Source organism: Trachemys scripta, chromosome 24 (assembly GCF_013100865.1).
Source record: "Trachemys scripta elegans isolate TJP31775 chromosome 24, CAS_Tse_1.0, whole genome shotgun sequence".
Lineage (NCBI taxonomy): Eukaryota > Metazoa > Chordata > Testudines > Emydidae > Trachemys > Trachemys scripta.
Genome location: NC_048321.1, coordinates 1,920,720 through 1,937,134, shown reverse-complemented (window position 1 = coordinate 1,937,134; position 16,415 = coordinate 1,920,720).

The following is a 16,415-nucleotide window of genomic DNA, read 5'->3' as shown; positions in this document are numbered from 1 at the left end:
ACCCTTACCTGTGTCCCATAGACTGCGTGTGGCGCTCACCCCAAACCTGAGCCCCATAGACTGCGTTTTGCANGTGGCACTCAACACTTACTAGAGCCCCTTAGACTGCGTGTGGCGCTCAGCCCAAACCTGAGCCCCAGAGACTTCGTGTGGCGCTCCAACCCTTCCCTGAGCTTGTCAAAGTTAGAATCGGGACTCACAATTTTGTCAAGACCACTCTGTTTATTAGCACAGCGCTCTGCTAATACAATCAGATAATGTGAGCCTCCATGCAAGATTCAAACAGTCTTATTTATACAGATAAAAGGGTGCAAACTAAACAAAAGGACAGAGAGAGCAAAATTGTAAAATATGCATGGAGCACAATATGCATAACCTGCTTCCTTGTTAACTCTTATCGATCTAAGACTAATGCTTCACCAATTGCCCTTAAGTGGCAAGTTAAGCAGTTAATGTCTGCTTTCCTGCCCCCCTGGCTTGCAGCATTTCTCATTTCTACTTAAAGGTACATACAGCATTCTTTAATTCATTCTATTTCTTTAATATAATTCATTTCACTTTCACAATCCCTCCTTTTGGTCAAGCTTACGCAAAGACCAACAATTACTGGGTTCCACATATTAATAGTTCTTTATCTCTTCGTTCATCAGTGATATTTAACATCATCATATTAGCACTCTGTTTTGGGGCAGTCACCTGGGTGGCATACCTTACACAATTCTGGATACAACAGGAGATTAACTGAAAACATACAAAAATCATTAGGATTCCACACAGGATAGTCAGGGCTCCCTGAAACAACCAGTTTCCTATGCCAGAGAAATTGAATAGGTTACTTAGCCACTTCCATAAAGAACTTGGCTCTTCATGGGGAAGATATGCAATTTGTTCTAAGTGACTAGCGCGATCTATTACCTCATTGGTGTCGTCAGGTATGAACACACAACATTCTTTTCCAATGAGAGCACAGGTCCCTCCTTTGGCCGCCAGCACTATGTCCAATGCCTGACGGTTTTGGAGGGCCATCTGTCGGATCGCCCCTGTTTCTTTGGCCAGGGTCTTTAAACTCTCTCCGGTTTCATTTGCCATTATTTCAACTACTGCTTGTAACCTTAGGAGCCTTTTTGCATGGTGTATTACTCCCCCAAGTGGGATAAGGGAACCGCCAATGGCCTCTTCCCAGGTCAAGGGGCTTATGTTATTTACATACCATTGGGCATCTGATAAGTCCCTTCTTCTTCGCCTGAAATTACGAAGGCGTTCTCGTGGGAAGGACCCTAGCACTCGGAATTGTGGGAAGAGTCGGGCGGGATAACAGATACCTGACCAGTTAGCTGGTAACACAGTATAAGCTTTGGTCCCACAAACCCAATGATGGCCTATTAAGGCTGGGAAGGGTCGGTTGCACCCATTTGTCACATAGGTGCCTACAAAGGAGGAGTAATATCCTCCGAAGGGCACAGGGTAATTCTCCTTACGAGGAGTGGTGTTATTTGCATGGCATTGAAAGATTGTATTGTTTTCACTAAGATTACTGTAGGGGGAACATGAGATTGATTTTTCTGTTTGATCCCAGGTCGAGAAAAAATTCATATCCCCATACCCGGCCCGCCACTCTTTAGTTTTGTTCGAATAATCCCATACACCATTGGCCACAATATGCTGAAGGCAATGACTTTTTCCCAGATCCAGCCCTGTCCCATTACACACCCAACACCAATGACCTTTTCCCTCCACCACACTTATCCATTTAGATACATTTATTCCCACTGCTTCCCAAGTGTCATTATTGTTCCATGTTTTGTTAAACGGACGAGGTCCTCCAGTGAGGTCTGGGGAATTGAGTGGGATTGCCAGGACAGGAACACCAGCTTGAGAGTGAGCTGGGATGTGGCTGCAGACCCAGCAATTAGAAATATTAAGAGTCTGAGCTATCCACACTTGCTGCTGGATAAAAGAATTGTCATTGTGGACTCCCCAGACCTTAAGACACCAGCAGCCGAGGAACAGGCGCCACCAGAGGCTCATGTTGGAGGCAAGGCCCTTCCGGTTCTGACAACCTCAACTGAGGGAACCGCAGTCACGGTTTTACATCCACCAGGCAGCAGGCGCTAGGCTCACTACTGCTTCTTTTTGGGCCTTGCTTTAGGTCCTCGTCTGCTTCTGGCAACCCTTACGAGAGCGTAGATGGTAAGGTATTGCAGGCTGTTCCTCTACGTCTTCTTCTGGAGTCAAAATTGACTCTGCGTGGTCCTGAGGTGATTGGTTTGCTGGGGGGTGCCTTCTTACACTGCGAAGCATGTATGCACGCTGTGATGCCAGACAGTTTAACAGCCATCTGGATAGTAAGCAGTACCTGATGATTCTTTGATGTCCTTTAAGTCTCTTTACTTCTTCTTCCTTGACTCTGGCTATAACAATGGCCTTCACACCTTATCTTTTCCTGATGCATACATTCCTTATTCACACAGATTGAGAATACAAACAGTAGTATTTTATATGGAGCAAAAAGGCATTGCAAATTAAACCTTGCTAAGTTTTACAATCAATAACCAAGACAATTTACATTGAGACCCAGGCCTTCAATGTTCCTCTAATCTACTTAACATAGACACAATAGAGAATCCTGTTTCTTACTTACTAAACCTTAAAACAAAGAAATGTATATTTAACTAGAGGCCTACTTTGTAATACATATAGGAAACCATAGTAGACATTATAACTTATTCTAAAACAAAAGGGTGACCATAATCAGTCATAAGGATTGTTCTGGTCTGTCATTCCTTTCTGCTATTCAAAAAGGGTGGCTGACAGGGATGAAATCAAATCATACATTAATTCTTATGGGACATTATAAAATCCTGCTCCTACATATCCCCCTTTTGACACTAAGATTATTAATCGCCAGTGTCACTTCTTATTTAGTCCACGTAATAGAAAATACTGGGAGGTGATTTGGGCCTGTGGCTCTAGCTTTGCATACATTTGTTTTATCCAACAGCACATTTCAAACGTTACAATTAAACACATACAATTTAAAATCAAAAACAATTAGGGTTAGTAACATTAGTACGCCAGTAGTTGTGGGAGACCATTCAGAAAATATATTATACCAATGGTAAGCTGTTATGTCTTTCTGCAGTGGCAATTCTTAACATGTTGCCATTTGCATGTATAATATGAATGGTTCGGTTTCCCACATTGCCCTTTTGTTTGTTTTAGGAACTATGTTACCTTTTTACCTTTTGTAAACACATTACTCACATTACATTTACATTTGTCTATTGGAAGGTTGCTAACACTTCCATTCTTTTAAAACACTTTCCCCCCCAAGAATTAACACATACACATAGCCCATTATACAGTACTTTGGTCTCATTATTCATTTTATCCCACATACAGGATCCTAGTGAGATGTCTTTACTACAGGGCTTTGGAGCAACAGGCATGGATAAGCATACCCACTTTTATTTGTTTCTTATTAGGTTGTCCTGTAGCTGATATTAGCTTTTTCTGAAAGACAAAAATAACATTTTTCTACCCCTTTTGGGGTGGCATTCATTATTGCTTAAAATATTCCTTTCTTTTACAAATACCCTTGCTGATTGCAGGCAAAACAAGAGGAATTACCTCCATATTTTCCTGTGTTTTTGTTCTATAGGCAGGCCAGGTTTTAATGGCTTCTATCTTTTAAGAGTTATGGGGAAATTATCCCACTGTTCAGTCATTAAATCCATGAGGTGGTGTACCTCAGTTTTCCCTTTACAGCAGACCAAGGTTACAATGTCTTTCCTGCTGTATTAAGCTTTAAGTTTGTTCACAGGTAACAGCTGAAAAGCATCATTACCATAAAGGATTTTCCCAAAAAATCATACACACTATACATTGTTACAGGGGTACTTATTAACATTAAATTTATTTTAATTAAAGGTATCTTGTTATACCGTGCCTTTTATTTAGACAATTTGTTTGCTGACCAGGTATGTTCTTTATCTGCAACTTCTTTGTGCTGGCAGTTCTCTCACTTCCTTTATCAGTTAGATAATTTGCATCCACACAGGCTTGGCTTTTGGATTCAAAACCATTAGCAGAGCTCAGAGACTCTGTCTTAAAAGGAACACAATTAACTTTTACCAGAGTTTTGATTACTTTTAACTCTTGCTTCCAAAACACACACAGATCTGAAAAAGAAAACACAGTCTATTGTGGCTCCTTTGGAGCCCTAATAGGATTTTAATTAAGTAGCATGTTTTGTTTGCATTTCTTTTACCCCCTCTATAATATACACTGCACACGTCTGCACATTCCTTCTATACTTTAACTTTTAAAACATTAGCCATATTAATTTTTACATAAGGTGTAACTGTTTCTTTTGTTCTTACAGAGTTTTATGTACCCTTATCAAAGTGACAGTCTGATTACACAGAGCCATTTTAAGGCTCAGTGTTTCTAACATTTCTTCTTTTTGTTTTGTGCACCTCACCCCTGCTGTTGCTTCAGAGGGCCACTGTCTTTATTCTTTTCCTACAGCTTTCATTTGCTATTTTGTTACAAAAACAAACAAACAAACAGAATCCAGAATCTCTCCCTATTTTTCTGATTTTGACTGTCCTGCTGCAGTCATGACTTGGTCTTTATTTGAAAACATTTAAATTTTGTAAAGAATCAAGTTACCCCTTAAGGGTTAAATACCAAATCTCAAAGTCAACCAACACTGATTACCTGTGTCTGGCAAAAAGGTCTGTCAGTTTTGCAACTTTGAATTAAAGAGTCAAATGGATTTTTAGTGGCATTATAAACAAAACAAAACCAATTTATCTTAAACTTACAAAACAGGAGTTTTACAAACCTCACATATTCCCACAGACAGACAGATACATACACATTTTCTCTCCCTTAACATCCCTCTTACACTGCTTTGTTTTTACATAGCTGTACATAGATTACATTACCTTTATACATTTGGGGCAGTTAAGTTCCAATAGAACCCCCCCTATGTTCTTTTAGCAAATTTGACTCAATTGTCCATAGTCAAATGATTTTAATTAGATAGTCTCTTTACCTGGATTATTTACAGACATTCCTCTGGAAAAGGGCCCATTTTTCCTTTAGAATGGCTGCAAAGAAACCAAGAATTCTTTTAACAAGATCCTTTTTAACATTTTCACAAAGTTTAACTGTTTAATTCTCTCCAGCCTCTGTAGAGTTAACTTTTCACTCTCTTTCCTTAAATCACTTGTTTATTTCCCAAAATGACACCTTTATCAACTCAGATTTCACCATTTTAAGTATTGTTCCAGGGGTTCATACTTGCACTTACTCCTGACACTATGCCCTAAGGGCTTCCAACCTGTTTGTTTTTTTTCTTTTTTTTTTTTTTTAGTTTCTTTATCTGTTGCTTGCCTGCTTGTCTGGGCCCAATCCTGCTTTTTCCAATGAACCATTTTTGTGAGTGATATTGTGGTCATTTCACAATTTTGAAAGAAATGCTTAAGGAAAGGGACCAGGAAGGGTGGGGGCTAGTTGAGGAGCCCACCCTCCTTGCTGAATTGGTAATGGAACACTAAAGAATCAGTTTCTGAGGCAGACAACGAAGGGGAACAGAACAAGGGGCATTTTATCCTTTTTACAATGAGAGGGGAGTATGAAGGGAGTTGGGATCGATCCGGGGTTTTTTTTTTTTGTCAGAGAACAGGGTGAAGGGGAGCGCTCAGTCTGGTGGTGGGAGAGGAGGCTTTTAATAAAGCTTTTAATTTATTATTTGAATATTTGAGAGAGGTGAGTTTTGATTTTGTCCACCTACGATTTGCCTCTTCCCACCACTGCATGAAACAATTAACCTCTCCTTTAGCCAATTTAGTTTTAGGCTGGCCGAGTTTTTTTTTTTTTTTTAAGATGTCCACTCGGTCCTTGTTCCAAGGTTTTAACAGTGGCCACTGAGTTTTGGGATCTCCCTGAGTTAGCCTAGACCATTTTTCCAGAAATTTACAGGAGTCCGGACCCTTCCTAAAACTGAGCCGGCGTTCCTTTAGGGAACTGTCCCGACTTAGACGTCTGGTTACCAATACAGGAGGACTTTACACACACCAATCACACAAGAAGGAAATTCGGGTTCGTCAGAGCGATGCCCGGTGCAACACACAAAAGGAGCCCACAGGCTACTGACTCAATCGCCCTTGCTTTCACACCAAGGGTTTTACCCAAGGTGCGGTGCGGCTGCGATTGTGCAGATTTCACTCACTCAGACCGCGGGGACAGGAACCCCTTGGTCGGCCGATCCCCGGACGGAGATGGCACCCAGACTCAAACACTCCACAGGAGGACGGATAGACACAGAGACAGGACAGTCCTCAGTCCGGACAAAACACAGAAATAATTACCTGACCAGATTCCTGATGTCAGATCCCGGGATCCCTACCAGAACAGAGTGGGAACCAACAGGTTCGATGGCGTAGACCTCACTGTGGTCGTGCACCCTTCCGTTCAGGAGGAGGACCGCTCGGGCCAAATGCCCAGGTGCCGGCTACCACGGTCATCCTACAAAAACGGTCAGGAATCACACAGCCCCAGTGAAGACGGTTGCCATCTCGGTGGAACCTCCAAATTGTCAAAGTTAGACTCAGGACTCATAGTTTGTCAGACCACTCTGTTTTATTAGCACAGCGCTCTGCTAATACATTCAGATAATGTGAGCCTCCATGCAAGATTCAAACAGTCTTATTTATACAGATAAAAGGGTGCAAACTAAACAAAGGGACAGAGAGAGCAAAATTGTAAAATATGCATGGAGCACAATATGCATATCCTGCTTCCTTGTTAACTCTTATCGATCTAAGACTAATGCTTCACCAATTGCCCTTAAGTGGCAAGTTAAGCAGTTAATGTCTGCTTTCCTGCCCCCCTGGCTTGCAGCATTTCTCATTTCTACTTAAAGGTACATACAGCATTCTTTAATTCATTCTATTTCTTTAATATAATTCATTTCACTTTCACAATCCCTCCTTTTGGTCAAGCTTACGCAAAGACCAACAATTACTGGGTTCCACATATTAATAGTTCTTTATCTCTTCGTTCATCAGTGATATTTAACATCATCATATTAGCACTCTGTTTTGGGGCAGTCACCTGCTTGGCATACCTTACACAATTCTGGATACAACAGGAGATTAACTGAAAACATACAAAAATCATTAGGATTCCACACAGGATAGTCAGGGCTCCCTGAAACAACCAGTTTCCTATGCCAGAGAAATTGAATAGGTTACTTAGCCACTTCCATAAAGAACTTGGCTCTTCATGGGGAAGATATGCAATTTGTTCTAAGTGACTAGCGCGATCTATTACCTCATTGGTGTCGTCAGGTATGAACACACAACATTCTTTTCCAATGAGAGCACAGGTCCCTCCTTTGGCCGCCAGCACTATGTCCAATGCCTGACGGTTTTGGAGGGCCATCTGTCGGATCGCCCCTGTTTCTTTGGCCAGGGTCTTTAAACTCTCTCCGGTTTCATTTGCCATTATTTCAACTACTGCTTGTAACCTTAGGAGCCTTTTTGCATGGTGTATTACTCCCCCAAGTGGGATAAGGGAACTGCCAATGGCCTCTTCCCAGGTCAAGGGGCTTATGTTATTTACATACCATTGGGCATCTGATAAGTCCCTTCTTCTTCGCCTGAAATTACGCAGGCGTTCTCGTGGGAAGGACCCCAGCACTCGGAATTGTGGGAAGAGTCGAGCGGGATAACAGATACCTGACCAGTTAGCTGGTAACACAGTATAAGCTTTGGTCCCACAAACCCAATGATGGCCTATTAAGGCTGGGAAGGGTCGGTTGCACCCATTTGTCACATAGGTGCCTACAAAGGAGGAGTAATATCCTCCGAAGGGCACAGGGTAATTCTCCTTACGAGGAGTGGTGTTATTTGCATGGCATTGGAAGATTGTATTGTTTCCACTAAGATTACTGTAGGGGGAACATGAAATTGATTTTTCTGTTTGATCCCAGGTTGAGAAAAAATTCATATCCCCATACCCAGCCCGCCACTCTTTAGTTTTGTTCGAATAATCCCATACACCATTTGCCACAATATGCTGAAGGCAACGACTTTTTCCCAGATCCAGCCCTGTCCCATTACACACCCAACACCAATGACCTTTTCCCTCCACCACACTTATCCATTTAGATACATTTATTCCCACTGCTTCCCAAGTGTCATTGCTGTTCCATGTTTTGTTAAACGGACGAAGTCCTCCAGTGAGCTCTGGGGAATTGAGTGGGATTGCCAGGACAGGAACACCAGCTTGAGAGTGAGCTGGGATGTGGCTGCAGACCCAGCAATTAGAAATATTAAGAGTCTGAGCTATCCACACTTGCTGCTGGATAAAAGAATTGTCATTGTGGGCTCCCCAGACCTTAAGACACCAGCAGCCAAGGAACAGGCGCCACCAGAGGTGCATGTTGGAGGCAAGGCCCTTCTGGTTCTGACAACCTCAACTGAGGGAACCGTAGTTACGGTTTTACGTCCACCAGGCAGCAGGCGCTAGGCTCACTACTGCTCCTTCTCGGGCCTTGCTTTAGGTCGTCGTCTGCTTCTGGCAACCCTTACGAGAGCGTAGATTGTAAGGTATTGCAGGCTGTTCCTCTACGTCTTCTTCCGGAGTCAAAATTGACTCTGCGCAGTTCTGAGGTGATGATTGGTTCGCCGGGGAGGGTGTCTTCTTACACTGCGAAGCATGTATCCACGCTGCAATGCCAGATAGTTTAACAGCTGTCTGGGTAGTAAGCAGTACCTGATGAGGACCCTTCCACCGGGGTTCCAAGGCGTGTTTTCGATGATGGTGCCGTACGTAGACCCAGTCACCTGGCTCGAGGTTGTGGCAAGCGTCAGAGGTGGGTTCTGTTGGCCAGGCGGCTCGAACCTGTGAATGGAAGTGACTTACAGCTTGCATTAATCCCTTGCAATATTGAAGGAGCGTACTGTGAGTCAAGTTCAAGTCTGGGACTGGAGTAATGGTAGCCATAGCTCGCATGGGCCGTCCCATAACAATTTCAAAGGGACTCAATTTATGCCTTTGGGATGGAGTGGATCGCATTTCCATAAGGGCTAGTGGTAAAGCTGCTGGCCAGCTTAACCCTGTGGAGTCACAAATCTTAGCAAGCTTATTCTTAAGTACACCATTTCGCCTTTCCACAGCACCTGCACTTTGTGGATGGTAGGGACAGTGCAGCAGGTGTGTGATATGTAATATACGATCCAGGTGTTGAACAATTTGTCCGGTAAAATGTGTACCCCGGTCACTGGACAGAGTGGCAGGAATTCCCTTGGCAGGCATAATATGATTTAACAAACATTTAGCAACAGACAGTGAATCAGCCTTGCGACAAGGAAAGGCTTCAATCCAACCAGAAAATAAACATACCATAACCAAAATAAATTCATATCGTTGACACTTAGGCATTTGTACAAAATCAAGTTGCCAATGCAAGAATGGTGCCTGGGGCAGGCCCCGGAACCCCTGAGCCACTTTTACAGGTTTACCAATATTATGGCTTTGGCAAGTGGTACAGGCAGCACAGTGGCGGGCTGCAAAGGAGCTGAAATGCGGGGCCCACCATCCTGCCTTAGTTACAGCAGAGACCATCCCCTCCTTTCCGACATGCGAAACACCGTGTAGCAGGTCGGCCAGCGACGGATAGAGTGAAAAGGGGGCCACAAAGGCACCAGTAGGCGAACGCCAAAGGGAATCAGGATATAGAGAGCAACCCTGGGCAATCCAGGAGTCTTTTTCGACTTCTGGGGCAGAGTCTTGGAGCAGGGTGAGGTTAGTGAGGGACGGCGGTGGTATAGAAACAGAAAGGGAACCTAGAAATGCATCTGGGGAAGGTTCTATGGCAGCAGCATGTTTAGCAGAGGCGTCAGCAAATGCGTTACCCTTAGCAACATCAGTATCTGCCATCGAGTGGCCAGGGCACTTAACAATAGCTAGGGCAGACGGAAGTAAAACTGCATACAAGAGGGCAGCGATGTAGGGGCCATTCTTAATAGGGGTACCGGCAGAAGTAAGGAAACCCCTAGCTTGCCAGAGGGTGCCAAAGTCATGTACAACCCCAAAAGCATAGCGGGAGTCAGTGTAAATAGTGGCGGAGCGTCCCTCTGCCAAAAAGCAGGCACGGGTGAGGGCAACCAATTCGGCAACTTGTGCTGAGGTTACAGAAGGTAAAGGCGCAGCTTCTAGGGTCTCAGCGAGTGACACTACAGCGTACCCTGCAAGGAGACGACCTTGGTTGTCTCGAAAACAGGAACCATCAGTAAACAAAACAAGGTCAGAGTTAGGGAGAGGGGCATCAGAGAGGTCAGGGCGCGGGACGGTGACAGCAGAAACAGTTGCAAGGCAGTCGTGGGGATCACCGTCATCAGACAAAGGAAGGAGAGTGGCAGGGTTTAACTGAGAACAACGCTTCACAGTAATATACGAAGCTGACAGCAGTAAAAGTTCATACCTAGTAAGGCGAGCGGAGGAGAGGTGGCCTGTGTTACGTTGTAACAGCAGGGTTTCCACAGAGTGAGGGACCATGAGGGTAAGGGGAGAGCGAAGGACAAGGGATTCGGACATTTCAACTAGGCGCGCTGCGGCAGCCACAGCACGCAGACAGGGGGGTAAGCCTTGGGCCACAGGGTCCAAAGTGGCAGAGAAGTAAGCCACTGGGCGGTTCTTGCCTCCGTGCACCTGAGTGAGAACTCCAAGTGCACACCCAGATTGTTCATGGCAGAAAAGGGTAAAGGGCTTAGAGTAGTCAGGCAGCCCTAAAGCAGGGGCAGAAGCCAAACCCTGTTTGAGGGAAACAAAGGCAGAGTCTGCTTCAGGGGGCCATGGCATGGGGTCAGGCACAGAGAGTCGAGTGAGTTCCTGGAGAGGTTTTGCAAGGGAGGCATACTGGGGAATCCATTGCCTGCAAAATCCAGCCATGCCCAAAAACTTTCGGACCTGGCGTGGGGAGCGGGGTCGGGGAAAGCTAAGGATAGCCTGGACGCGGGCGGGAGAAAGTGTACGGGAACCCTGGGAGAGGAGAAAACCAAGGTATGTGACAGAGGCTTGACAGAGCTGTAGTTTTGAGCGAGAAGCCTTGTGACCTTTTTTTGCTAGGGCAGTAAGGAGCACTAAAGAATCAGTTTTTGAGGCAGATAATGAGGGGGAACAGAGGAGTAGATCATCTACATATTGGACTAGAGTGGACCCGGATGGGAAAACAAGGTCAGCTAGGTCTCGGGCTAGTGCCTGGGAAAAGTAAGATGGGCTTTCAGTATACCCCTGGGGAAGCGTAGTCCATGTATATTGCTGTCCCTTGTAAGAAAAGGCAAAGAGGTACTGGGAGTCAGGGTGAACCGGAACAGAAAAGAAAGCAGAACACAAATCAACAACAGTAAAATGAGTTGCCTCTGGTGGGATAGAAGCCAGAATTGTTGCTGGGTTAGGGACAACAGGAAAGGCAGGTATGACAATACGATTAATGGCTCGAAGGTCCTGAACAAATCGCCATGATTTGCCATCAGCTTTTCGAACTGGGAGGATAGGGGTGTTACAGGGACTGGAGCAGGGAACAATAATGCCTTGCTCCCGCAGGGCGGTCATGACCGGAGCAATGCCAGCCTCGGCTTCGGGGTTTAAAGGGTATTGAGACAGGCGAGGCAGAGGTTTGGAGGAGTCAACAGTAATGCAGACGGGGTCAGTATTTAGGTGACCCACCTCAGAGGGATGGGTTGGCCACAGAGAGGATGGGACCTGCGAAATTAGGTGTTCAAGGGACGGGACCAGTGTGCAACAAGGGACTGGGGTGGAAAGGGGGGTCTCAGACAGCAGGGAGGCCACAGAATCACTCAGAGAGGACTGGGGAATTTGCAAATAGACACCATCCGGGGAACAGTATATGGTGCAGCCAAGTTTACATAACAGATCCCGACCCAAAAGGTTTACTGGAGTGGAGTCAGAGAGAAGGAAGGCATGATCTGCAGATAGGGGACCAACCTGGACCGGTAGAGGTTTTGAAAGGGGATAAGGGGTTGGGATTCCCGAAATGCCCACAGCAGACACAGTTTTTCCGGAGCAGGGAACCGCAGGCAGGTCAGTAGTACGAACTGCAGAGAGCGAAGCTCCCGTATCAACAAGGAAAGGGAGAGACAAATCATTGATAGTTAACACACACTCACCCGTGGGAGTGAGAGGTAGTAAAGGAGCTAAAATTTCCTGAGGTTCCCTGGCATCCCGTCATTGCTGTGGGACAAAGTAAGGCTGGGGACTGACTGGCTGTGCCGGCAGGGGGTCTAGCTGGTTATTTACAGAGTTATTAGGCCTGCTCGGACATTCGTTCTTCCAATGTCCGGGCTGCTTACAGTAATTACAAACATCCCCATAACCCGAAAATCCAGTTCCTCGGCCCCTCCCTCGACCACGTCCCCGTCCCTGGTATTTTCCCCGTCCCCGGTACTGTTTGCCCTGTCCTGAATAATGCTGTATTTGCAGGGCCATTAACTGTTGAGCTGATTGTTCCTCCTTTCCTTTTAAAGTACGTTGGCAGTGCTCTGCCACTGTTTGCAGTTTGTCCATGGTTTCGGTCTCCCACCCAACACTTATTCGTTTTAGCATATTACCAACAGCAGGTAGGAGGCCATTAACAAATGCATTAGCCAGGGCGCCCTGTCCATTTTTATCCGGTTGCTGTATACCAGAATGTTGCAGAAAAATGTCAGTTAACCGGGAGCGATAGTCACCCGGGTTTTCTCCCTGTCGTTGCTTACAGCCGTTTATGGCCGTCCAGTTAGTTTTAGGAGTCCATACCCGAGGGATGGCTTCAAATAGATTTTTAGCTCGCTCCTTACACCTTTTCCGGTATTCAGCATTAGGACCAGTGTCTGGTAAAGTAGAGTGGCGGTCAGCTGCGAGCCAATTTGCTGCTGTGAGCCATTTTTCATGCTCACTAGGGGTAAGTAGCTTGCACAGCTGCAGGAGGTCTGCCTCAGAGGGTTCATAGGTGTCACATACTAACAAAAATTCCTCTGCGAATTTGGTAGGATTTTCCCGGGGCTTTGGAAAGCCTTTTACAACTGAAAGGAGTTCTGTACGAGTCCAGGGTTTATAGCTCCAAGTGGGACCCCCGTCTTGGCCCCCAGTATGCAGGATTCGGAGGGGAGCCTGGATATTTTTAAGGCCCAAGCGTAAGCTTTTACGGGGCAGAGCGGGATCAGAGGAATGGGCCTGGGTGGTATCGGACGATCCAGATGGGTCTGAACTGGAGATCTCTGGAAATTGTTCCTGAGCTGGGGAATCTGGTGACAGTTGTTCCTGAGCTGGGGAATCTGGTGACGGTCTATTGATCCGACGCAAGGCTGCCAAGCCAATTAATGCGTCTTCCTCATCATCATCCCCAGAATCTAACAAGGAGTTTTCTTCATCTTTTTTCACAGAGAGACAGGAGTATGAAGGGGGATCTGCTCGGAGAACGGGGAAAAGGGGAGCGCTCGGTCTGGTGGTGGGAGAGGAGGTTTTCAATAAAGCTTTTAACTTATCATTTGAATCTTTGAGAGAGGCGAGTTTCGATTCTGTCCACCTACGATTTGCCTCTTCCCACCACTGCATGAAACAATCAACCTCTCCTCTGGCCAATTTAGTTTTAGATTGGCCGAGTTTGTCTTTTAAGACGTCTACTCGGTCCTTGTCCCAAGATCCTAACAGTGGCCACTGAGTTTTGGGATCTCCCTGAGTTAGCCTAGACCATTTTTCCAGAAATTTACAGGAGTCCGGACCCTTCCTAAAATACATAAAATGAGCCGGCGTTCCTTTAGGGAACTGTCCCAACTTAGACGTCTGGTTACCCATACAGGAGGACTTTACACACACACCAATCAAACAAGAAGGAAATTCGGGTTCATCAGAGCAACACACAAAAGGAGCCCACAGGCTACTGCCTCAATCGCCCTTGCTTTCACACCAAGGGTTTTACCCACGGTGTGGTGCGGCTGCGATTGTGCAGATTTCACTCACTCAGACCGCAGGGACAGGAACCCCTTGGTCGGCCGATCCCCGGACGGAGATGGTACCCAGACTCAAACACTCCACAGGAGGACAGATAGACACAGAGACAGGACAGTCCTCAGTCCGGACAAAACACAGAAATAATTACCTGACCAGATTCCTGATGCCAGATCCTGGGATCCCTATCAGAACAGAGTGGGAACCAACAGGTTCAATGGCGTAGACCTCACTGTGGTTGTGTGCCCTTCCGTTCAGGAGGAGGACCACTTGGGCCAAATGCCCAGGTGCCGGCTACCACGGTCGTCCTACAAAAACGGTCAGAAATCACACAGCCCCAGTGAAGACGGTTGCCATCTCGGTGGAACCTCCAAATTGTCAAAGTTAGAATCAGGACTCACAATTTTGTCAAGACCACTCTGTTTATTAGCACAGCGCTCTGCTAATACAATCAGATAATGTGAGCCTCCATGCAAGATTCAAATAGTCTTATTTATACAGATAAAAGGGTGCAAACTAAACAAAAGGACAGAGAGAGCAAAATTGTAAAATATGCATGGAGCACAATATGCATATCCTGCTTCCTTGTTAATTCTTATCGATCTAAGACTAATGCTTCACCAATTGCCCTTAAGTGGCAAGTTACACAGTTAATGTCTGCTTTCCTGCACACCTGGCTTGCAGCATTTCTAATTTCTACTTAAAGGTACATACAGCATTCTTTAATTCCTTCTATTTCTTTAGTATAATTCATTTCACTTTCACACGCTCAAACCCTTACCTGAGCCCTATAGACTGTGTGTGGCACTCAAACCCTTACCTGAACCCCAGAGACTGCGTGTGACGCTCAAACCCTTCCCTGAGCCCTATAGACTGTGTGTGGCACTCAAACCCTTAGCTGAGCCCCATAGCTTGCGTGTGGCGCTCATACCCTTACCTGTGCCCCAAAGACTTCGTGTGGCGCTCACCCCAAACCTGAGCCCCATAGCTGTGTGTGGGGCTCACCCAAAAGAGGAGCCCCAGAGACTGCGTGTCGTGCTCCAACCCTTACCTGAGTCCTAGAGACTGCGTGTGGAGCTCACCCCAAAACTGAGCCCCAGAGACTGCGTGTGGTGCTCAAACCCTTACCTGAGCCCCATAGACTGTGTGTGGCTCTCAACCATTACCTGAGCCCCATAGACTGTGTTTGGCCCTCAAACCCTTACCTGAGCCCCATAGACTGTGTTTGGCCCTCAAACCCTTACCAAAGCCCCATAGCCTGCGTGTGGCGCTCAAACCCTTACCTGTGCCCTATAGACTGCGTGGGGCGCTCACCCCAAATCTGAGCCCCATAGACTGCGTGTGGCGCTCAACCCTTACCAAACCCCCATAGACTGCGGTTGGCGCTCACACCAAACCTGAGCACCAGAGACTGGGTGTGACGCTCAAACCCTTACCTGAGCTCCATAGCTGCGTGTGGCACTCACCCCAAACCTGAGCCCCAGAGAGTGTGGCGCCTGAGCCTCTATACTGGGCTGTTACGACAGCTCTGCCTGATTGCTGGCCAGAGCCCTAGCTATTGGCTGCCTTGCCCTGTCTAAGGGCTGGGTGAATGGACCTTTACATCCTGCCCAGGTCACCAGCCAGAGCCCCGACTGTGTACAGCCCGCCTCGTTTGAAGGATGGCTCCCTTGTGAATCACTAATTCCCCCACTGTAGAAGACCCAAATTGTGAGGAGGTGTGCCCCCCCGACTCAGGGATGGCCTGCCAGCTTACAATCCCAAATCTTGGTTGGAGCCCGAAAGCACTGCTGTAATACAACACAGCATGCAAGTGTCATACCCCAGTCAGCCACACCTCTCCGCCCCCTCCTCACCAGCACCATCCTAGTACCCACCCGGCCACGCCCACACTGCTCCCATCACCACCCCAGAGACCAGTCAGACACCCCTCAGCACCCAGCCAGACAACTCCACTCTCCCATCTGCCCTAACTGTAGACACGCAACTGTCCAAGCAGCACCCCACCACTTCCAGCCAGCTTGAACCACTCACACTTCAGCACCAGTCACCCCAGCAGCCCCTCAGCAACCAGCAAACAACCACCAGGCCTTCCAGCAGCCACAGGCAACCAACAAATACCCCTTTCTCTAGCAGGTCCAACACTCATCGCTTCCAGCATGCCAGCACTCATGCCACAAACAGTCAACAGCTTCCAGCACCCAGCCCCACACACCTACCCCAGATGCAGTTTTGTGCAGTTCCACATCCTGCCCCCAGGCTGAGTGGGCCAGTAACTGAACATGGTCATAAGGGAAGTCACAAATATGCAATTCAGTTGATTAATTAAGTTGTATAAAATGTCACACATGGAGCATCACAAAATTTGGCAGCTCTGAAATCTGTCGTAG